Source organism: Bos javanicus, chromosome 8 (assembly GCF_032452875.1).
Source record: "Bos javanicus breed banteng chromosome 8, ARS-OSU_banteng_1.0, whole genome shotgun sequence".
NCBI classification, from domain to species: Eukaryota; Metazoa; Chordata; class Mammalia; order Artiodactyla; family Bovidae; genus Bos; species Bos javanicus.
In genome coordinates, this window is record NC_083875.1 from 59832311 (window position 1) to 59857456 (window position 25146).

The 25146-nt window shown below is 42.3% G+C and overlaps 1 long non-coding RNA gene across 2 annotated transcripts; it reads right to left on the minus strand.

Moving 5' to 3' along the window:
* Window positions 1-3132: 3132 nt before the first annotated feature.
* LOC133253291 (uncharacterized) lies at window positions 3133-17587 on the minus strand. 2 transcript variants are annotated; one of them, XR_009738277.1, is made up of 3 exons: window positions 17008-17587; window positions 9280-9317; window positions 3133-3340 (listed from the first exon to the last, which is right to left on the minus strand). It is a non-coding gene; the product is annotated as an uncharacterized LOC133253291 (long non-coding RNA). The 2 variants fall into 2 exon arrangements; XR_009738278.1 differs by having other exon boundaries at window positions 9276-9317.
* Between the last annotated feature and the right edge of the window lie 7559 nt (window positions 17588-25146).

Consider the following 25146-nt stretch of genomic DNA (forward strand, 5'->3'; position numbering starts at 1 on the left):
GGGCAGGCAGATCCTTAATCCCGCATCCCCTACTCAGTGCTTTCCTATTCAGGTCTCCTAGGGTTGTCCATCTCTTCACCCAGGGCTAAATTCTTATTCTAGCTCTTTCCTGAGGCCTGAAGCACTGGGATCCAGGTCTCCTGAGACAGACTGCTCTCTCCCACCTCTCTGTGGACATGGAGGATCTGGGATCTCAGAAACTGTCATGTCCCCACTGAGTATTCTCTGGGGATAAACTATGACACCTTAAAGGCTGAACTATCTGAGGTCAGGGGCACTTAAATGAGAAAGCCCTCAAGCTGGCCTTTCTCTGCCTACAACCTGAGCTTGCCATTCTCGGAAGTTACATGAGGATTTGTGGTCATTCTTAGATCATCACTATTTTAGCCTGTAAACACTGAGGACTGTGAAAGCTATGAACATTCCTTCTGAGATTTGTCTGTTAGTTGCCTTGAGGCCACATCAGTGCCAGAGACTCAGATCCTGCAGGCCCAGACCCACTAGTGTTAAACATGGAACTCTTTCAAAGGTGGTGTTTTAGTTAGTTCCAAATATTATTTATAGGAAATTCTCTAAGAAAAATGGAAACTGAAATATAAGGCTGGGTACCCAGGCCATACTGAAAAAAGTTAAATCCCACAAATTTTCAGTCTGCTTCCGTAGCAGGTATTATTTCAGTTGGAGCGACAGACTGTGCCTTATACTGGGTCAGAAAGTTTACTCCAAAGGCCTTAGTCTGGGGTGGAGAAGAAGGTTGTAAGAGTGGGAGCAAGGATTGAAGGTAGGCATTATGTAGGGGGCTGGAAATAAAACAGGGTTCAGGACTGGGGAACCAGTGGGGAATATTTAGCCTGCATTTAAACTAGAGGGGGATAGAGGAGCGGGCATTAGAAATTCCACTGAATAAAACAAAAGAGGATCCCAGTGGGGAGCAACCACCAGAAATCAGGACAGCAGCTACAAGGGATTCACTGTCCAGAGAGGGGAAACCCTAGAAAAGCTGGCTCCATTTATGCTGCAAAAGGTCCTCCCGGGTTGGAGGATGTAAAGGAGCTGCTGAAGATTGAACAGTTGATTAGGTTTGTCATCAGTGTTCCATAGTGGTTGGGAGTGGGTGTCCTGTGTGTCAGCAAATGACTCTAAAATAGTCCCAGAAGGGGACTTCCCTGGTGGTACAGTGGATAGAACCTGTCTGCCAATGCCAGGGACATGGGTTTGATCCATGGTCCAGGAAGAGTCCACATGCCACAGAGCAACTAACCCTATGTGCTGCAATTATTGTACCTGTGCTCTAGAGCGCAGAAGCCACAACTACTGAGACCACGTGCCACAACTACTGAAAACCCCATTCTGTAATTACTGAAGCCAACACACCCTAGAGCCCTCACGCCACAACTACTGAGCCAGCATGCTGCAATCACTGAAGCCCATGTGCCTAGAACCTGTGCCCCACAACAAGAGATACCACTGCAATGAGAAGCCCATGCACTATAATGAAGAGTAGCCCCAGCTCACTGCAAATAGAGAAAACCCATAAGCAGCAACATAGACCCAATGCAACAAAAATAAATAAATAAAAATAGTCCCAGAAAGATAAGCAAAGACTGGGAGATCTGAATTGGTGAAAGAAAAATCAGCAATTCTGAAGATAAGTCAATTAAGATTATCCAATGTGAGGAACAGAAAGAAAAAGAAATAAAGAAAAATCAACGGAGCCTAGAAGACCTGTGGGACAACATCAACTATACAACATACAAAGAGTGGAAGTCCCAGAAAGAGAGGAGAGAGAGAAAGGGGGAGAAATGATATCCAAAAAAATAATGGCCCAAACTTTCCAAGTTAAATGAAATGCTAGTCTACACATTCAAGAAGCTTAACAAGTTCTAGGTATGATAAACACAAAGAGGTCCACATTTAGACATACTAAACTGTCAGAATATATGACAATCTTGAAAAAGGCAAGAGAAAAGTGACTCATCATGTATAAGGGATAAGATTAACAGCTGATTTCTCATCAGAGCTATGAAGGCCAGAAGGCATTGGATGACATACTCAAAGTTCTGAAAGAAAAATTCTATAATCAATTCACCAAAAATATACACAAAAATGGGAGAAAAATTAAGACCAGATAAACAAAACCCAAAAATCCATTGCTAGCAAATCTGCTCTACAACAAATACTAGTAGAGTCTTTTAGGGTGTGTATATATATATATATACACACCCTATTATTAGGAGATCCTCAGTTCAGTTCAGCCGCTCAGTCATGTCCGACTCCTTGTGACCCCATGAATTGCAGCACACCAGGCCTCCCTGTCCATCACCAACTCCCAGAGTTTACCCAAACTCATGTCCATCAAGTCGGGGATGCCATCCAGCCATCCCATCCTCTGTCGTCCCCTTCTCCTCCTGCCCCCAATCCCTCCCAGCATCAGGGTCTTTTCCAATGAGTCAACTCTTTGCATGAGGTGGTCAAAGTATTGGAGTTTCAGCTTCAGCATCAGTCCTTCCAATGAACACCCAGGACAGATCCTTTAGGATGGACTGGTAGGAAACCCTAGACTCCTGCTAATATGATCCTGATCCTAGATTTTATATATATATAAATATGATGCATATATATATGTATATATGATGCATGCAAGCATGCTAAGTCACTTCAGTCATGTCCAACTCTTTGTGATCCTATGGACTGGAGCCTACCAGGCTCCTCCATCCATAGGATTCTCCAGACAAGAGTACTGGAGTGAGTTGCCATGCCTTCCTCTAGGGGATCTTCCCAACCCAAAGATTGAACCCACGTCCCTAGGTCTCCCACATTGGCATGCAGGTTCTTTACCACTAGTACCATCTGGGAAGCCCAAAGGAAGATCCCCTAGAGGAGGGCATGGCAACCTACTCCATTTATTCAACAACTCATTCTTGCCTAAAGAATCCATGGCTAGAGGAGCTTGGCAGGCTCCTATCCATGGGGTCACAAAAAGTCGGACATGACTGAAGCGACTTAGCACACACACATATGTAATATATATATATACATAGAGAGAGAGACAGAGACAGAGAGTCAACATAAAATCAATTAATGTAAAACATCATATTGATAAAACAAGCAGGAAAAAAAAAAAAACACATGATCATCTCAGATAAATTTTTATGCCAGAAACTCAGAAATAAGGAATAGCAGGAAAATTCCCCAACATGACAATGAATATTTATGTTTTAAAAAACCCATAGCTAGGGACTTCCCTGATGGTCCAGTGGTGAGAACTCCACATTTCCAATGCAGGGGGTGCAAATTTGATCCTTGGTCAGGGAAGTAAGATCCCACATGCTGCACAGTGCTGCCAAAATAAATATAAAATAATATTTTAAAACCCACAGCTAGCATCATACTCCGTGGTGAAAGGCTGAAAGCATTTCCCCTATGATCAGGAACAGAACAAAGATGTTCACTTTCACAACTGTCATTCAACATTATACTGGAAGTTCTCCCTGATAAGAAAAAGAAATAGAAGTCATTCAAATTGAAAAGGAAAGGTGAAACTATTTTCCCTTCATAGATGACATGATCTTATGTATAGAAGACCCCAAAGAATCCACAAGAAAGCTAGTAGAGCTGTAAATGAATTCAACAAAGTTGTAGGGTACAAGATTAACACAAAAAAAATCCATTGTGTTTCTTAATACATCGCAAATAAACATTTTTCCAAAAAGGAAATTAGCAAGCAATTCCATTTTTAATAGCACATACAGTATCAAATACTTAGGAATAAATCTAACCAAGGAGGTTAATAATGTATATGCTGAAAACTACAAAACAATGGCTGAAAGAAATTAAAGAACTATACAAACAATCCTATGTCCATGGAGGGATGTTATGGGGAGGGAGGAGGGGGAGGGTTCAGGATGGGGAACACATGTATACCTGTGGCAGATTCATTTCGATAAATGGCAAAACCAGTACATTATTGTAAAGTTAAAAAATAAAATAAAATTTAAAAAAAAGAAGAAAACATTGTTAAGATGTCAGTATTGCCCAAAGTGATCTACAGACTCAGCATAATCTCTATTAAAATTCCAACTACCTTTCTCATAGAAATGGAAAGACCATCCTTAAAATCATATGGATTTTTGAAGAGTCTCAAATAGCCAAAACAGTCTTGAAAAAGAAGAACGAAGTTGGAGGACTCACACTTCTTGATTTCAAAACTTATCACAAAACTATTGTAATTAAAAGAGTATAGGGCTTCTCTGGTGAAAAAGCGAAAGTGTTAGTTGCTCAGTCATGACCAACTCTTTACATTCCCATTGACTATAGCCTGCCAGGCTCCTCTGTTCATGGAATTATCCAGACAAGAATCCTGGGATGGGTAGCCATTCCCTTCTCCAGGGGATCTTCTCGACCCAGGGATCAAATCCAGGTCTCCTGCATTGCAGGCAGATTTTTCACCATCTGAGACTCAAATAACCAAAACAATCTTGAAAAAGAAGAACAAAGTTGGAGGACTCACACTTTCTGACTTCAAGACTTACCATAAAACTACATTAATTAAAACAGTATAGGGGTTCCCTGGTGGTTCAGTGGTAAAGAATTTCCCTGCCAATGCAGGAGACACAGGTTTGATACCTGATCTGGGACTATCCCACACGTTGCAACTAAGCCCAAGTGCCATGACTATCAAGTCTGCACTCTAGAGCTCAGGACCTGCAACTACTGACACACAAGCTGCAACAACAGAAGTCACCGCACTGCAGTTAGAGAGTAGCCCTTGCTCTCTGCAGCTAGAGAAAGCCGAGCAGCCAAAAATAAATAGTAAAATAAATTTTTAAATAAATAAATAAAATTTTAAAACCACAATGAGATACCACTTCTACCAAATAATAGGATGACTATAATAAAACTTGAAAATAAGAAATGTTTACAAGGATATGGAAAAATTGGAACATTCGTGCATTACTGATGGGAACGTAATAGTGCAGCCACTGAGGAAAACAGTTTGGTAGTTTTTTGTTTTTTTTTTTTTTTGGTAGTTTTTTAAAAAGTTAAATGTGGGGACTTCCCTGGTGGTTCAGTGACTAAGACTCCATGCTCCCAGTGCAGGGGGTCTGGGTTCGATCCCTGGTCAGGGAACTAGATCCCACATGCTGCAACTAAGACTCAGTGCAGTCAAATAAATAAATTAAAATAAAATATTAAAATAAATTAAAATAAAAAAAAGTTAAAGTTGGAACTACCATATGACACAGCAATTTTATTCCTAGGTATATATCCAAAAGAATTAAAAGCAGGAACTTGAACATATATTTGTACACCAAAGTTCATAGCAGCATTATTCACAATAGCCAAAAGTTGCAAACAACCCAAGTGTTCATCAACAGATGAATGAATAGACAAAATATAGTATATATACACACAATGGAATATAAGTCAACCCAAAGAGAAATGAAAATTTTCATATATGCTACAACATAGGTGAATCATTAAAACATGTGAAATTAGACACAGAAGGGTAAATATTCTATGAATCTACTTATAAGAGGTACCTAGAGTAGGCAAATTTACAGGGATAGAAAGTAGAATAAAGGCTACCAGAAGCTAGGGTTCTGAGAGGGCGAAGAGGGAGTTATTATTTCATGGGTACATAGTTTATGTTGAGGAAGATGAAAAAGTTTTAGGAGTAGATGGTAGTGATCATTATACAGCACTGTGAATGTATCTAATTCCTGAATCTGAATTGTACACTTACAAATGTTTAAAATGAGAAATACCATGTTATGTGTATTTTATTATAATAAAAACAATGAAGTCTACATCTAAAACTAATATAATGTTGGACTTCCCTGGTGGTCCAATGGCTAAGACTCTGCACTCCCAATGTAGCAGGCACAGGTTTGATCCCTGGTTGGTGAACACTACACGGTACAGCAAAATAAATAAACGAGCACAATATTATGTGTCAACTGTATCTCAATAAAAATTAACTAATTGACTTAAAAGAAACAACAACATTAAACATCAAACAACAATGAATTAAAGACCTAAATGCAAGAATTAAAACCATGAAACTCTTACAAAAACTCACAGGAGTAAATCTTCATAATTTTGGATTTGGCAATGGACTCTTAGATATGACACCAAATTTTTGAGCAACCAAAGGACAAATAGAAAAATCAGTCTTCAACAAAATTAAAAACTTTTGTGCTTCCAAGGACACTATCAAGAGAGGGAACAGATAACTCATAGAATGGGATAAAGTATTTGCAAGTCATATATTTATAAGGGTTTAGTATCCAGAATACATAACATACTCTTAAATTCAACAACAAAAAGACAATCTACCCAATTTTAAAATAGGCAAAAGACTTGAATAGAAGTTTTGCCAAACTATAACACATTTATTAGCCAACAAACACATGAGAAGTGTCAACATCATTGGTCAAGAGGAAACTCTCGTACGTTCCTGGGAAATGCAAATGTTTTGGTGGAATATTATTCAGCCATAAAAAAGAAATGAAGTAAGTAGTACATGCTACAACAAGGATAAATTTTCAAAATCTTATGTTATGTGAAAGAAATTTCAGTTATATATTCACAAAATTTCAGTTATATATTCCACTTATATGAAATATGTAGAACAGGCACATCCAGAGAGATTGACAGTATATTAGTGATTGCCAGGGGCTGGGAGAAGAGAGGAATGAGCAGTATGTCAATGGTATAACTCTTGTTGAAATGAAGAATTTGTTTTGAAATTAGTGGTGGTGATTGCACAACCTCGAGAATATAAAAAGAAACTATGAATTGTATACTTCTTAGGGTGCATTCTATGCTATGGGAACCATATCTCAATTTTTAGAAATAATATTTTAAAAAATGAATAAGAGAGATTCATGCGTAAGAGGCTGATATCCTGAGTCAGGAGTCAGGTGAGGTAAAATAGTCCAGACACAAAGTCTAGCTAGAGAATAGGACCTGAGTGTGCTCTGAAGGAAGAAGGGAAAAGGCAAATGTTAGAGGTGGAAGATAATCCAATAATAAAGTAGGAATCAGTGGCAAAAATGTCTGGTGGCCAAAAGGTGGTGAGAGTATTGAAAAAAGAGTCTCAGTCTTGAGAGTTTGAGAGGCAATAGGGTCTAGTAGCAGAAATCCTGGAACAAAGATAAAAGTTAGGGGTGGAGTGAAAGAACGTTAAGTGAATAAAAAGGCAAGGAGGGTACCTGGTGGCCTGGAAAGCTCCAGGAGGAAGAAATAAAGTTTCAGAGGATGAGAAAAATAGATAGGCCAAAATATGCAGGCAAATGTCAGAGTGACTTCTAATGACAGAAAGAAGGCCACTGATGTGAATTATAAGGGTGATGTAGGCCTGAGGTGATGTAGCCCAACATCGCAATTGTAGCCCAACTGCGATGTTGGGCTACAATTAAAGGAAGGGAGACAATGAACTAAGATGGGTACAGTGTGGGAAGATGGGTTTCTGTAGGTCCTCAGGCTGACGGATAAATAAGACAGTGTGAGAGGGCTCACTCAGAGGGGCTCTTAATTGGCTTTCAAAAGGGTCTGATGAGAGTGGGGATGCTGGAGAAGGGGAGAGAAGTTGGCTCAGGCAGAGAACCAGGGGTCATAGCCAAAGGGACACAGAAGACACAGCAGATTCCCAGCCTACTTAAGCATCAGAAGATCAGCTTTCACGATCACTCTATCGTGATCCTCTCAGCAGGGATCTTGCTACAAACTGCTATCATCAAGTTTTCCCAGATGGCTGCAGAAGACAGGATGCACAAACTGAATGGAGATAGAAGGACATAGCAAGCCTGGCAGGAGTCACATTCCCCATGTCACTGACTTCAAGATGCTTCTTTTATTCCTCAAGGAGGGGTTTCTCTCACATTTCCTTCCCTATAGGATTACCTTCTCATGTCAACCTCGGCTGCATGGGGACCCTGCAACCACAAGAGGCCATGCTAGGAAGAAGGGAACAGGAGAAGAGATTCATCAATACCTGTTTTCCCAAAGAGCAAGCAGGTCTCATGTCACATGCACACTTTCTGGCAAATTCTCCTAGGTAACCAGGAGACTTGGTCAAATGTAGTGAAGGTAGAAGCAAAGGATCTTATAGGAGGCTCAGCAAAACTGTTCTCTGGGGAAGGCTCTTGGGAGACTAGACTCCAAGAGCCCCAAGCATTAGTACACTAGGCCAAAGAGTGACAACAGTAGACAGGCTCAAGTATGGAATAGTGTTTTGTACTTTATCCCATCTGATCCTCATAACCATGCTGTGAGGGATGAAGATCAAGTGTAACTCAAGGAGGAATCTGAGCCTTCAGTTCAGTTCAATTCGGTTCAGTCACTCAGTCGTGTCTGACTCTTTGCGACCCCATGAATCACAGCATGCCAGGCCTCCCTGTCCATCACTAACTCCCGGAGTTCACTCAAACTCACGTCCATCGAGTTGGTGATGCCATCCAGCCATCTTATCCTCTGTCATCCCCTTTTCCTCCTGCCCCCAATCCCTCCCAGCATCAGGGTCTTTTCCAATGAGTCAACTCTTTGCATCAGGTGGCCAAAGTATGGGAGTTTCGGCTTCAGCATCAGTCCTTCCAATGAACACCCAGGACTGATCTTTAGGATGGACTGGTTGGATCTCCTTGCAGTCCATGGGACTCTCAAGAGTCTTCTCCAACACCACATTTCAAAAGCATCAATTCTTCAGTGCTCAGCTTTCTTCACAGTCCAACTCTCACATCTATACATGACCTCTGGAAAAACCATAGCCTTGACTAGATAGACTTTTGTTGGCAAAGTAATATCTCTGCTTTTTAATATGCTATCTAGGTTGGTCATAACTTTTCTTCCAAGGAGTAAGCGTCTTTTAATTTCATGGCTGCAATCACCATCTGCATGATTTTGGAGCCCCAAAAAATAAAGTCTGACTCTGAGCCTTAGGAAAGTTAAAACAATTTGTCCCAGATCAGGACCCAAAAGGCCTGCCTATAGATATCCATTCCACTGTGTCTCACACTGCCACCTGGTGGCCAAGACCCACTGGCCAGCTCTACCATTCTTCCACTTCCAGGACGGACCTAGCAGGTAACCGACCAAGTGTGCTTGGTTCTAACTCCTTCCCATGACTCTCCCTGAGGAGAGCTTTGTTTTCTAAGAGGGCTGAGCTCTAGCAGCTGACATCCTTAGAGACTGTGGATGTGGCCCTTGGGTCATGAAGAGGAGAAATTAAGGTTAACCCTTGAGTGCTATGGACTGAACAGTCAGAATCTTACCTACCAAATGCTCCCTTTGCTCCTCTTCCTTCTGCACTGATGCTGAAAAACAAAAAGGAATGAGGGGCTCGGACTCAATTATTATTCTCCTCTCCCTAGGCAAGTTGCAGACATTTATTATATATGAACAATATGATTTTCTACATTTAATTAATGAAATTCTGAGTTCTTATCCAGAAATCATTTTTAAAATGATTAAAGTATTTTCTATTTTTTTCCTTTGAAAATCTCAAACAAGTGTTTTTTGTATGTGATCCTCAGTTGATTTTTTTAGTTAGTAGTCCTTAATGATGGAGAAGGAAATGACAACTCACACCAGTACTATTGCCTAGAAAATTCCATGGACAGAGCAGCCTGGTGGGCTACAGTCCATGGGGTCACAAAGACTTTGCCACGACTGAACACATCACTACAATCCTTAATGAAAAGGGTAAATAATCTCAACAAGGGCATCAATGTTTCCATTTGATAGGATTTTACCCCATGATAGAGCTTAGACTCTAGCATCTCAGCACTGCTCTCCAGATCAGCTCAATCACAAAGGAAACATGTGAACCAGAGATATCTGAGGTGTGTGATGAATGTGTTTTGAAAGACTATTCTCCTATAAGTAACCTGAACTATCTTCATAATTTAATCCTGTGTTATCACATACAGTAGCTGCTAGCCACAACAGCTGAAGCACTTTGAAATGTGGCTAGTCTGAACTAAGATGTGCTATAAGTGTAAAATATACACTGGATTTTAAATACAGTACCAAACAAGGATGAAAGATGTCTCAGTAATAATTTTTTCATATTGCTTACATGTTGAAATGACTGTTGAAAGGAAATTTCTGATCAAATTTGCTCTTTTTTTTGAAGATTTTTTGATGTGGACCATTTTTTAAAGTCTATTGAATTTGTTACAATATTGTTTCTGTTTTATGTTTTGTTTTTTTGGCCCTGAGGCCCAACGTGGGATCTTAGATCTCCTACCAGGGACTGAACTTGCACCCCTTGCATTGGAAGGTAAAGTCTTAACCACTGGTACACCTGGGAAGTCACTCAAATTTGCTCTTAATGCCTCTTAATATTTGCTTAAATGTCTCTTAATATTGTCAATTGAAAATTTTGTATGTGACCACCAGCTTTTTCATTTTTCTCTGCTGTACAGCATTCTTTTAATGCTTATTACTCAGAAACACTCTTTCACAACAGACCTTTGCAGAACTGGTGTCATCACCAGTTGAATGAGGGTCATCCCTCATTGAACCTTGGGTCTCACTGTGTAGTCAACTGTGAGGATTCATTTAAAAGTGAATTTCCTCTACACAAGATAAAGGAAATCATTTATCAAAGGCAATTTCAGTGCACATTATTACACAAAATATTATGGGGACAATAATGGCATAACAACTATTAACATGCCAAAGAATACACAAACAATTGTGTTTGTTGTTAAAAACTTGAGATTTATATATAAATACTTTAAAATATGTATGAGAAAATGGATCATGTCCTGTAAAACAGAAAAATAAGATGTGAACAATGGAAAAAATAGCCAAAAGAACATATAGTTGTTACCTCTGATAAGCAAAGCTTGAGGTAGAAGAAGGTGGGGGAAAAAGACTCTTCCCCCCACCCTACCCTTGGCCACTCTGCTTGGCTTGTGGGATTTTAGATACCAAACCAGGGACTGAATCAGGGCCCAACTAAGAAAGCATCAAGTCATAACCACTGGACCACCAGGGAATTCCCAAGCCTGCTTTTTGTTAAAAGAAATTACTATCTGACTTTTAAAACAATATGCATACATTACTTTGATTAAAAAAAAAACAAAAACTAATTTTAACTCCAGGAATCAAACCCAGGTCTCCTGCATTGCAGGCAGATTCTTTACCGTCTGAGCCACCAGAACACAGATACTAAGGTTGCCCTAAAAATATGCCCAACCCAGAAATCTAAAGCTTTATTGGTTATCAGCCCAAAGGAGGAATAGTGTTTAGAACTGACAAAGTATGGGGAGCTGAATCTGAGAACTGCACATAAAACCAGGCAATCAAAAGGGCTATATATTGAACATGTGAACAAATCTGCATGTTGGAAACCAGAGCCAATTAAAAAAAACAATCTGTCTCTGGTGACACTAAGAATGTGAAACCAAGCAGGACCCTATGTGGCTCCTGGCAAAGAAGTTTTTCTGTGTTTCCCATTTCCTGTTTGTAGGAAATAGACTTCAGCCTCCTTGACGTCTCCTGAGTTCCAAAGGGCAGGTTCAAACAGTTGCTAATCAGGGAAGGGAAGGGATGCAGAGACCAGGGAGGAGCAGTGAAGAAACAATAGTGCAGTCTTGGGACCAGATCCAGTTTTTGCCTCAAGGGATACACATATAACTGTTTTTGAGCTCTTCTGCAAAACTAATGACATGAGTGTGTGCTGTCATGTCCAAGTCTTTTCGACCCATGGTCTGAAGCCTGCAAGGCTCTTCTGTCCATGGGATGTTCCAGGCAAGAATACTGGAGTGGGTTGCCATTTCCTACTCCAGGGGATCTTCCCGATCCAGGGATCGAACCTGCATTTCCTGTGTCTCTTGCATTGGCAGGTGGATTCTTCACCACTGCTCCACCTGTGGAAGATGATAACTACCAGATGAAGCATTTTCATTCCAGAGAAGTCAGTTTGATAACCTCCAGAATCACAGAAGCTCATCAGGAGAACACGGAAAGCCAGATTAGAGGAATGCAAGTCCTGCACGCACCCTGATCCTTTTCAACAACCCACCCTTGAACCATTGCATAAAGTTCAGTTTAGTTCAGTCCTTCAGTCCTGTCTGACTCTTTGTGACCCTGTGGACAGCAGCACGCCAGACTTGCCTGTCCATCATCAACTGCAGGAGCTTGCTCAAACTCATATCCATTGACTCAGTGATGACATCCAACCTTCTCAACTTTTGTTGTTCCCTTCTCCTGCCTTCAATCTTTCCCAGCATCAGGGTCTTTCCCAATGAGTCAGTTCTTTGCATCAGGTGGCCAAAGTACTGCAGATTTCAGCTTTAGCATCAGTCCTTCCAATGAATACTCAGGACTGATTTCCTTTAGGATGGACTGGTTTCATCTCCTTGCAGTCCAAGGGACTCTTAAAGAGTCTTCTCCAACACCACAGTGCATGAGTTCTTCAGCACTCAGCTTTCTTTATGGTCCGACTCTCACATCCATACATGACTACTGAAATAACCATAGCTTTGACTAGATGGACCTTTGTTGGCAAAGTAATATCTCTGCTTTTTAACATGCTGTCTAGGTTGGTCATAGCTTTTCTTCCAAGGAGCATCTTTTAATTTCATGGCTGCAGTCACCATCTGCAGCAATTTTGGAGCCCAGGAAAATAAAGTCTCTCACTGTTTCCACTGTTTCCCCATCTATTTGCCACAATCTAAGATTTTTGAATGTTGAGTTTCAAGCCAGCTTTTTCACTCTTTCACTTTCATCAAGAGGCTCTTCAGTTCCTCTTTGTGTTCTATCATAAGGGTGGTGTCATCTGCATATCTGAGGTTATTGATATTTCTCCTGGCAATCTTGATTCCAGCTTGTGCTTCATCTAGCCCAGCATTTCGCATGATATAGTCTGCATAGAAGTTAAATAAACAGGGTGACAATATACAGCCTTGATGTCCTCCTATCCCAATTTGGAACTAGTCTGTTGTTCCATGTCTGGTTCTAACTGTTGCTTCTTGACCTGCATACAGATTTCTCGGGAGGCACGTCAGATGGCCTGGTATTCCCATGTCTTTAAGAATTTTCCATAGTTTGTTGTGATCCACACAAAAGACTTTAGCGTAGTCAATAAAGCAGAAGTAGATGTTTTTCTGGAACTCTCTTGCTTTTTCGATGATCCAACAGATGTTGGCAATTTGATCTCTGGTTCCTCTGCCTTTTCTAAATCCAGCTTGAACATCTGGAAGTTCACGGTTCATGTATTGCTGAAGCCTGGCTTGGGGAATTTTGAGTATTACTTTGCTAGTTTGTGAGATGAGTGCCATTGTATGGTAGTTTGAACATTCTTTGGCATTGCCTTTCTTTGGGATTGAAATGAAAACTGATCTTTTCCAGTCCTGTGGCCACTGCTGAGCACATGGCACTCAAATTTGCTGGCATATTAAGTGCAGCACTTTCACAGCATCATCTTTGAGGAAGTGAAATAGCTCCACTGGAATGCCATCACCTCCACTAGCTTTGTTCGTATTGATGCTTCCTAAGGCCCACTTGACTTCGCATTCCAGGATGTCTAGCTCTAGATGAGTGATCACACCATCGTGGTTATCAGGGTCATTAAGATCTTTTTTGTATAGTTCTTCTGTGTCTTGCCACCTCTTCTTAATATCTTCTGCTTCTGTTAGATTCATACCGCTTCTATACTTTATTGTACCCATCTTTGCATGAAATGTTGCCTTGGTATCTCTAATTTTCTTGAAGAGATCTCTAGTCTCTCCCATTCTATTGTTTTTCTCTGTTTCTTTGCGTTGATCACTAAGGAAGGCTCTCTTATGTCTCCTTGCTATTCTTTGGAATTCTGCATTCAAATAGGTATATCTTTCCTTTTTCTCCTTTGCCTTTAGCTTCTCTTTTTTCTTTTCTCAACTATTTGTAAGGCCTCTTCAGACAACCATTTTGCCTTTTTGCATTTCTTTTTCTTGGAGTGATCTTGATCATTACTTCCTGCACAATGTCACGAATCTCCGCACATAGTTCTCCGGGCACTGTGTCTATCAGATCTAATCCCCTGAATCTATTTGTCATTTCCACTGTATAAGCATAAGGGATTTGATTTAGGTCATACCTGAATGGTCTAGTGGTTTTCCCTACTTTCTTCAATTTAAGTCTGAATTTGGCAATAAGGAGTTCAAGATCTGAGCCACTGTCAGCTTCTGGTCTTGTTTTTGTTGATTGTATAGAGCTTCTCCATCTTCAGCCGCAAAGAATATAATCAATCTGATTTTGGTACTGACCATCTGGTGATGTCCATGTATAGAGTCATCTCCTGTGTTGTTGGAAGATGGTGTTTGCTATGACCAGTGCGTTCTCTTGGCAAACTCTGTTAGCCTTTGCCCTGCTTCATTTTGTACCATTGCATAAAACTCCTCACCATTTCCACCTGTGCTGGGACACACAGGTTTTGTTTTTGCCATGTAAATATATGTATTCCAAAAATAAATAAAATTCACATTTTTAAAGACTTAGTCCTCTCTAACATCAACTCTTTATCAAGTCAACATTAGCTGAATCAAATACCACAAAATAAACACCAAAGTTTTCTCCAAAAAATCATATTTACCCAATGTTTTACAATATATGGAAATGCTTATTCTACAGTAAGTTTTCAAACAAAAAATTTGATCTAATATTGTATGTAAGAAATATGCAGGACTTCCCTCATGGTGCAGTGGATAAGATCCACCTGCCAATGCAGGGGACATGGGTTCAAACCTTGGTTGGGGAAGATACCACATTCCTCGGAGCCCACAGGTGGTAACTACTAGAGCCCATGGTGTGCAACAAGAGAAGCCACCGCAGTGAGAAGCTCACGAACCTCAACTAGACAGTGGCCCTTGCTATTGCAACTAGAGAAAGCTCACGTATCATGAAGACCCAACACAACCAAAAATAAGTGTCAACTACAAATTGGCTGATCTTCCCGGTAGCTCAGATGGTAAAGAATCTGCCTGCAATGCAGGAGACCCAGGTTTGATTCCTGGGTCAGAAAGATCCTCTGGATAAGGCAATGGCAATCCACTCCAGTATTCTTGCCTGGAGAATCCCACGGACAGAGGAGCCTGGCAGGCCACAGTCCATGGGGTTGTAAAGAGTTAGACACAACTGAGTGACTAACACTACTACTACTACAAATTGGCACTTGCCAAGAGCATTTGCTAGTAACTAAACAACAACACGGAGAAGGCAATGAAACCCCACTTCAGTACTCTTGCCTGGAAAATCCCATGAACGGAGGAGCCTGGAAGGCTGCAGTCCATGGGGTCACTGAGGGTCAGACACGACTGAGCAACTTCACTTTCACTTTTCACTTTCATGCATTGGAGAAGGAAATGGCAACCCACTCCAGTGTTCTTGCCTGGAGAATCCCAGGGACGGGGGAGCCTGGTGGGCTGCCATCTCTGGGGTCGCACAGAGTCGGACACAACTAAAGTGACTTAGCAGCAGCAAACAACATCTACCTGTGCTGCTGCAGCTGCCAACCATCAATACCCACTAAAGGGAATTCAGGGTGGAAAGTGAGGTACTCTGTGCTCCAGGGAAACTGATGGAATAGGTCTTTAGATAGTTAGGAACTTATTTCATGATCCAAATTCTTACACCTCTTCATATCTAGAAAAGTACTAAATCCCTTCACAGTGACTAGCAGGAAACCTTTTGTAAAGTAAGGACTTGATTATGTTAACTTAACTTTCCCTTCACCAAAATTTTATACACTGACCTTCCCCTACTGCCGCTTTGAATCAGTCTCTCAGAGATATCTGAGGTGCTATATGCTACACTGCAGTTCTCAGTCAGTCAGTCAGTTCAGTCACTCAGTTGTGTCCGACTCTTTGCGACCCCGTGAGTTGCAGCATGCCAGGCCTCCCTGTCCATCACCAACTCCCAGAGTTCACTCAAACTCATGTCCATCAAGTCAGTGATGCCATCCAGCCATCTCATCCTCTGTCATCCCCTTCTCCTCCTGCCCCTAATCCCTCCCAGCATCAGAGTCTTTTCCAATGAGTTAACTCTTCACATGAGGTGGCCAAAATACTGGAGTTTCAGCTTTAGCATCATTCCTTCCAAAGAAATCCCAGGACTGATCTCCTTTAGAATGGACTGGTTGGATCTCCTTGCAGTCCATGGGACTCTCAAGAGTCTTCTACAACACCACAGTTCAAAAGCATCAATTCTTCGGCGCTCAGCTTTCTTCACAGTCCAACTCTCATATCCATACATAACTACTGGAAAAACCATAGCCTTGACTAGAAGTACCTTTGTTGGCAAAGTAATGTCTCTGCTTTTCAATATGCTATCTAGGTTGGTCATAACTTTCCTTCCAAGGAGTAAGCATCTTTTAATTTCATGGCTGCAATCACCATCTGCAATGATTTTGGAGCCCCCAAAAATAAAGTCTGACACTGTTTCCACTGTTTCCCCATCTATTTCCCATTAAGTGATGCAGTCCTCATTTTACCCCAAATAATACTTAATTCACAGCTCTCACACGTTGTGTGTCTTTTTAGTGGACATAAGTAAATAAATTTTTTTTTTTTTTCAGTAACATTTCTGAGGACTTCCCTGGTGGTCCAGTGGCTGAGAGTTTGCCTTGCAATGCAGGGGATGTGTGTTTGAGCCCTGGTCAGTGAACTAAGATTCCACAAGACTGGGAGCAACTAAGCCCTGCACTCTGGAGCCACTCAGTGCCACAACTAAGACGTGAGATAGACAAAATTTAAAAAGTAACATTTCCTCCTATCTCTAGTAGGACATAGCTAGAGTGCCTAACAAACACAGGACCTGACACATAGAAGCCCCCCCAAAAAATGCAGCAAGAGATTTGAAGGTAGTTGCTTCGGATTCCCCTCTAGAAGCCTGCGGGGCCAGCCCCTCAGGATGGCCCCTGACTTCTGCCCACATCTGTGTTCAAGGCTGGGGCCCGCCGCGCCCTCTGCTCCCACTGCCGGCCGCCCCCGGGGCCTCCCCACTTCGTCCTCCCACCTGAAACAATCCTCCTGAACATGACCTTCACCCTCCCGAGGACGCCAATCCCTCCCGGAGGGGCGGTTCCTTCAGGTTTCACAGTTCAGACCAGTCCTGACGTTTTTGGAACACTGGGCCCCTCAGGTGCAGGGGAATGGAGCGTGTCGATCCCGCGGTGCTGCAACTGGAGCTGGGTTACTGGCCCTTCACTCGACACATCCTTCTGGATGAAATGGGAAGGGGAAAAGGGAGGAGGAAGAGGAAAGAGGGGTCGGGAAAAGGGAGAAGGAAGGCGGAGGGAAAGGGAAAAAAACTAGTTGGGCAGTTTTATGACGCCAAAGCTACGGCCGCATGTGGAAGATGGTGCGCTCCGCGGCGAGACCTGGGCTCAGCCGCCGCACCCAGAGGCCTTCCGAGGATAGAGTCCTGCCCCGGAATGGGCCCTGAGGCGTCCGAAAAGCCTTGCCCGAATCTTGGCTGTGCGCTCTGATCTCAAGTATGCTTACTTCAGCGTCCTGAGCTGTTGTCTGCTAGTGGCCTCCAAGAAGCCTGAGAGGACAGTCCTGAGGCGGCCCCCCCCCCCCCCCGCCCCGCCCCGCCCCGCCCCGCCCATGAGCAGGCCCCGCCCATAAGCAGGCCCTCTCCGGAAATCTCACCCTTTCCTTCATTCACCCTTAGGGTACTGAGCTCCAACTATGTACTAAGCGCCTGAAAGTGAAAGTCACTCAGTTGTGTCCGACTCTTTGCAACCCTATGGACTAGTACATGGAATTCTCCAGGCTAGAATACTAGAGTGGGTAGCCTTTCCCTTCTCCAGGGGATCTTCCAAACCCAGGAATCGAACCAAGGTCTCCTGCATTGCAGGCAGATTTTTTACCTGCTGAGCCACAAGGAAAGCCCAAGCTAAGGGCCTGATGCTGAGGTTAAAACAGTGAACTGGGTAGACAAGGTCCCTGCCCTCAGATAATTAAGATACAAGTTACAGTCTAGTGTGGAAAGTGCCTGTGGAGGAGGAGAGGATGAGGGCACCCGTCCTAGCTTGGGGGCGTCAAGGAAGGTCTCCCAGAGGAACACCTTTCACTATAGCAGGAAGAAAGGAGATTGGAGGCAATGATTTGGGATGATGCAAAGTTCTCATAGGATAGCTCCTGATTTCTCTGAAAAGTAGAGCTCTGCCATATATGTTAGGGGCCGAGAGAGAAAGAAGTGGAGGAAAGTAAAGAAGGTTTGAACTGGTTTTGAGTAGAGTGGGAGAATTTACTAAGAAATAAATTACATAGCACCATGGTCAAGAAGCTTTGCCTCCTGTTGTGTGTGTGTGCCACATGATGGGGTTTGTGGGGATTTAGTTCCCCAATCAGGGATCAAACCCCCTCAGAGTCCTAATCACTGGACTGCCAGGGAAGCTTTGCCTGTTTTGATCACCCATGTATCCCAATACTTAGAACAGTGCCTAGCATATAGCAGGCCCTTAATAAATGGAATGCATGAATAAAAGCATTTCAAATAATGACGAATTTGACCATTAGTCATAGACCATGAATTTATGGTGCCACCAACTTATCTATATGTGTGATTTTATCCAATAATGCTGAGCTCTGCCTTCCCAGAGAGCAGCTCTGGCATCAAGTTGGGATTTTCCCAGATTGAATTGATGAATGTTGATTAGGTGATGAACCATGAAGTCTGTCTTGGAGAGGGAGGAAATAAGGCAAGAGGTTGTTTATGGATGAGGAGAAAGTGGAAAGATCAATGGACTAGATATCCTGAGAAGGTTGAAGAGTTGGTATTTTAGGATAAATCTGGAGGTTGAAGTTAGAGGGTGATATAAGACTATATTATTTCAGAAAGTAGAGTGTTTCCTGGTGATGATGCTTCAGATATGGCCATAGTTGGATAGTAGCAGAGGTAAAGGACTCTGAGATGAAAATATCTAGGAACTGAGTCTAAGTCATTGAATAGGGCTATCCACACTGATGTTTGGGTCTCCCATAGATTTCCCTCCTTCAAGATCTCTGCTCTATGCCCCATCCAACCCCTTCCCCAACCTCAGAGAATCTGCATTGCATTCATGTTTCAATTTAAGCCCCAGATCTCAAAAGATCTGGCATGGCTCTGGGCCAGAAAACAGAATGGGGTAGTTAGAGAGAGCTGTAGTGGACATCTCTTTTATGCCATCTTATTTTGCTGAGAGCAGGCATGCACCTTTCCAAAAACAGTATGTCTGTGTCTCCTGGAGGAATAACCATACCCCTGCTTCTTTGGTCTCAGTCCACGTGCAGGTGGAGTGTTCTTCCCTCCACACCCTTACTCCAAGAGTGAGTGTATGATTCAGACCTGTCAGATGAAGCATTCTATTTCCCTGTGTGCAGTTCAGTGAGTAGTTCAATGATGGATACATGACCAATTGGAATCCATAAGGACAATATTGTCACAGCAACACCACATTTTCAGCTTCACTTGAACTTGCTACCCACACAACACCTGAAAATAGTCAGCACATAAGACAGAGTCAAGAAATGAAAACAGGGGAATTCGCTGGTGGTCCAGTGGTTAGGACTCTGAGCTTCTACTACAGGGGGCATGGGTTCGATCCCTAATCAGGAAACTAAGATCCTGCAAGCCATGCAATGCAGCCAAAAAAAGAAAAAGACAGGAAAGAAATGAAAATTGAATCCTGATGACATCAAATTGAATCCCTGCATCAGTCCTATTACCTGAAGCCACCCCTACCCCTGGATTGTTCAGATATGAATCATACATTCCCATTTATTTACACTGGTTGGATTTTAATTTCTGTCACATATACCCAAATGATTACTCACAATACAAGGGGATTCTCAATCTCTAACTCTGCCTTATGGAATATCTATATACTATGGATACACAGAAATATAGATATAATAATAATATATATATGTTAATTTCTTTGTGTCACAGATTCTCCTATGTTGAAAGAATATAACAATACCTACTTTGCTGCTGCTGCTAAGTCACTTCAGTCATGTCTGACTCTGTGCGACCCCATAGACGGCAGCCCACCAGGCTCCCCGTCCCTGGGATTCTCCAGGCAAGAACACTGGAGTGGGTTGCCATTTCCTTCTCCAATGCAGGAAAGTGAAAAGTAAAAGTGAAGTTGCTCAGTCGTGTCCGACTCTTAGCAAACCCATGGACTGCAGCCTACCAGGCTCCTCCATCCATGGGATTTTCCAGGCAAGAGTACTGGAGTGGGGTGCCATTGCCTTCTCCGATACCTACTTTAAAGGGTTGTAAAGATTAAATGAGATAGTTATGTTAGAGTATAAATTTATCCCACAACTGAGGCACAAGAAACATTACATTACTTAATTTTTCTAAATTAAACTAAATCTGGCTCGAAACTCTTATTTATCAGGGTTGTAAGATATCTAATATTAATCATGATTCATGTGGGAGTGGGGTTTTTCCCCTCTTTAGTGTGGTATATACATTGACCAAACAAAAAACATTTAGGAAAGAACCTCGGGTCTTGAGTCTGTCATGGTTTCCACTGGGATGTGCATTGTCTAAACTCATACAGTCCACACAGAGGCAAGTGACTCCACCTCATCTCTGCCAAGTGTGTACATCAGCATCTTTTGCTACAGTTCCCCAGGCTATGTACTAGATATTTAGTGCCCTAACCATTAAATCAGCTCTCCCTATGAGAAGTCCTGCTACCTCTTAACTGACTTTTAAAAATTTTTTTATTTATTTATTTTTGGTTGTGCTGGGTCTTCCTTGTGGTCCTCAGGCTTTTTCTAGTTGCAGAGAGCGGGAGCTACTCTCTAGCTTCAGTGCACAGGCTTCTCATTGTGGCAGCTTCTCTTGTTGCAGAGCACAGGTTCTAGGCACAGGGGCTTCAGCAGTTATAGCACTGAGGCTTCAGTAGTTGCAGCTCCCGGGCTCTAAAGTGTAGGCTCAGTAACTGTAGTGCATGGGCTTAATTGTTCCACAGCATGTGGAATCTTCCTGGCATGCCTGCTCAGTCAATCAGTCATGTCCAACTCTTTGTGACACCTTGGACTATGCCCATGAAGCTTCTCTGTCCATCGGATTCTATAGGCAAGAGTGCTGGAGTGGGTTGCCATTTCTTCTCCAATGGATCTTCCTGACCCAGGGATCGAACTCAAGTCTCCTGCATTGGCAGGTGGATTCTTTACCACTCTACCACCAGGGAAGTCCAACCTCCTAATTGACTTCTGTCACTCATGGAGCCTATTGCAATATCTCTTTTCTCTAGTCCCTGAACACATGGCTATCCTTCGGCAACTCCTCTTCTTTCAACCCAGCACTTCCGCCATCTTCTTCTTAAGAGCACCTTAAATTTTTATCCTACACAAGAGCCTGGATAAGGTTGTAGAACAGGTGTACTGCAACTTTAATTTGGGACTAGAAAATTCAAAACCCATTAACTATTCCATAAGATAAGAAATAAGATAATTCTTAGAAGAGAGGAGAGCAAAGTTACCTTTTCTTCCTACTGAGTATCTCTTTTGACAATGAGTAGCACACAGCACTTGGGAAATTATTCTGCTGTAAATGTAAATAAGCTGGCACAGAATAAGTATTCAGTATTGTCTTCTCTATTTCCTATCAGAACTCAACTTATTTTATTCATCCAGAGATAGCAAACTCAAATATCAGGCAGATAATACAAATGACTAAAAATAGACAAGTGTAAGAAAACAAAATCATAGCATAAAATAAACAGAAACTAGTCTTTAGCCTTGGCTTTAACAAGGAGAACATGGTGAGCTGGAAAGCACAGGGCCACTAAAGGAACTTCTGCTGCTGCTGCTGCTAAGTCACTTCAGTCGTGTCCAACTCTGTGCGGCCCCAAAGACAGCAGCCCACCAGGCTCCCCCTTCCCTGGGATTCTCCAGGCAAGAACACTGGAGTGGGTTGCCATTTCCTTCTCCAATCCATGAAAGTGAAAAGTGAAAGTGAAGTCGCTCAGTTGTGTCCGACTCTTAGCAAACCCATGGACTGCAGCCTACCAGGCTCCTCCATCCATGGTATTTTCCAGGCAAGAGTACTGGAGTGGGGTCCCATCGCCTTCTCCAAAAGGACCTTCTACTTAGCTTTAAATGGTCTTAACTTGGTGGGAATGAGAGGCCTGTGTTGCCAGATTTTACCCAAAAATATTATTGTGTACAACCTACTAATCTTACAATGTTGGCTATTCATTCAAGTCGGCTTCCCAGGTGGCGTAGTGGTAAAAAATCTGCCTGCCAATGCAGGAGATGCAAGAGATGCCGGTTTGTCTCAAAGTGGTGGGGGGTGAGGGGGGCATGTAATATGTATACCTATGGTTGATTCATGTTGAAGTTTGACAGAAAACAGCGAAATTCTGTAAAGCAATTATCCTTCAATAAAAAATAGATAAAATTAAAAAAAGAGAGATGCGGGTTTGATCTCTGGGTTGGGAAGATCCCTGGAGAAGGGAATGGCTACTCACTCCAGTATTCTTGTCTGGAGAATTCCATGGACAGAGAAACTTGGCAGCCTACAGTTTACAGGGTCGCAAAGAGTCGGACACGACTGAGCAACTGTGCATGTGTGCAAGTTACAAAAAAGAAAACAAGAAACAAACTCCTGGCCACATTGTCTGGGCCAAGTCTTATTATGAGTATGTATCTTTAAGCCCTTTTATGATTTTTGCTGCTACGTATATACTGCTAGCTGTCAAATTTTATACCCTATATAGATTGCTTTACCTGCCACTTTACCTGCATCCTGAGAAATCTGTATGGAGGTCAAGAAGCCACAGTTAGAATGGGATATGGAACAACGGACTGGTTCCAAATTGGGATAGGAGGACGTCAAGGCTGTATATTGTCACCCTGTTTATTTAACTTATATGCAGAGTACATCATGTAAAAAGGCAGGCTGGATGAAGCACAAGCTGAAATCAAGATTACCAGGAGAAATATCAATAACCTCAGATATGCAGATGACATCACCCTTATGGCAGAAAGCAAAGAGGAACTAAAGAACCTCTTGATGAAGGTAAAAAAAGGAGAGTGAAAAAGCTGGCTTAAAACTCATATTAAAAAAACTAAGATCATGGCATCCAGTCCCATCTCTTCATGGAAAATAGATGGGGAAACAATGGAAACAGTGAGAGACTATTTTCTTGAGCTCCAAAATCACTGCAGATGCTGACTGCAGCCATGAAATTAAAACATGCTTGCTCCTTGGAAGAAAAGCTGTGACCAACCTAGACAGCATATTAAAAAGCGGAGACATTACTTTGCTGACAAAGGTCCATCTAGTCAAAGCTATGCTTTTTTCAGTAGTCATGTATGGATGTGAGAGTTGGACCATAAGGAAAGCTGAGTGCTGAAGAACTGATGCTTTTGAACTGTGGTGTTGGAGAAGATTCCTGAGAGTCCCTTGAACTGCAAGATCAAACCAGTCAATCCTAAAGGAAATCAGTCATGAATATTCATTGGAAGGACTGATGCTGAAGCTCCAATACTTTGGCCACCTGATGTGAAGAACTGACTCATTGGAAAAGACCCTGATGCTGGGAAAGATTGAAGGCAGGAGAAGGGGATGACAGAGGATGAGATGGTTAGATGGCATCACTGAGTCAATGGACATGAGTTTGAGCAAGCTCCGGGAGTTGGTGATGGACAGGGAAGCCTGGCATGCTGCACTGCATGGGATGGGAAAGAGTTGGACACAACTGAGCAACTGAACTGGAATTGAATAGACTGCTTTCCCAAGCTTCATTGCATGTATCTAACTGCCTCCTGCCTAACAAACATATCCTTGTCACAAGAATCTCAAATGCAAATGTCTAAAATGGAACACATTGCCCCGTCATCCTAAATCGGTCACCAGGTTTGTGTTACTTATCTCAGTAAAATGGCACAAACATATACACCCAGTCCCCCCAAGTCAGAAACGCTGGAGTCATTCTCAACTCCTGTTAGGGAAATTAAATGAATAGTCTTGTTTAGGCTTCAGAGAAAAAGCAGAGCAAGCCTCTGATCTTGCTTCTAACCTGCCTGGACGCTGCCCTGACTGTGAGTGACTGTGAGTGACTACCTGCTGTGAGTGCAAGCCTTGTAGCACCATAGATAAGATGAGGGAGAAATCTTGAGATTGATGAGACCCTGGAGAGGGCCTTGCCAACCAAGCCCCAGGCTTAACTATATTACAAGTTTTACACAACAAAACAAACAGCATTAATATGAAACCAGAACTGTGATTTGGTCACAGATTGTCCTGGGATTATAAGCAGGAACTCGAACTGAAATCTTTGAAGTCTCACCCACTGAGTGGATGTGCCGCCTGGGACCCTTTCCCATTTGGGAATCCAGATGTACTGTGATATAGGAGTTTCCAATGCTGATTAAGTCTGGATATTGGTCAAAACCCAATTTGGTGATGTATTCTCTGCTCTTTCTATTTCTCTTTTCTTTTAATGTTAGTATGTTGAAAGCTAGATAATTCTCTAATAAATATCTGTATTATTTATTAGTATATAACAAGTGACTTATTTTGTTAACAAATCCTTTGAACCTGAGATGAAAGTGAAAACTTTCTGCAAAACAACTCCTCATTCCACTCCATCCCACTGGTAACCAAGTCTAATCAATTATAACTTTGGAATTTTACTTGACTGTCATTTTCCACTCCCACCATCACTGCCTTGGTTCGGGCCTCATCTTTTGCCCAAACTAAAGCAAAGTTTCCCTAGCCAATCTCTTGCTTTCAATCTCTTTGCCCTCACTATAGCCAGAGTATTCTTTCCAAGACACAGACTTGATCTTGTCTCTTCCCTGCTCAAAATTTCTCAGTTATTTCCCATCACCTTCAGGATAAAGCTCCAACTTCTTAGTCTGGTATTCAGGGCCCTTTGTGATCTCGTCTGTCCTACTGCTTCCCTTATCCCCACCTAATACAACACATGCACTGAAACACCTTGTTTCCCTAATGGGACATGCTTTCTCTGCCCCACCACTTTTACACAGGCTGTTTCCACTGCTTGAATTGTCCTCTTGCTTCCTACACTCTCATTTTCTTGACTCTTCAAACCAAGCACTGATCTCTTCTGGGAAGCACCCTCTGACAAGCCATCCCCTTCCCCAAGCTGGTTAGATGTCCTCCACCTCCTTAGTACCC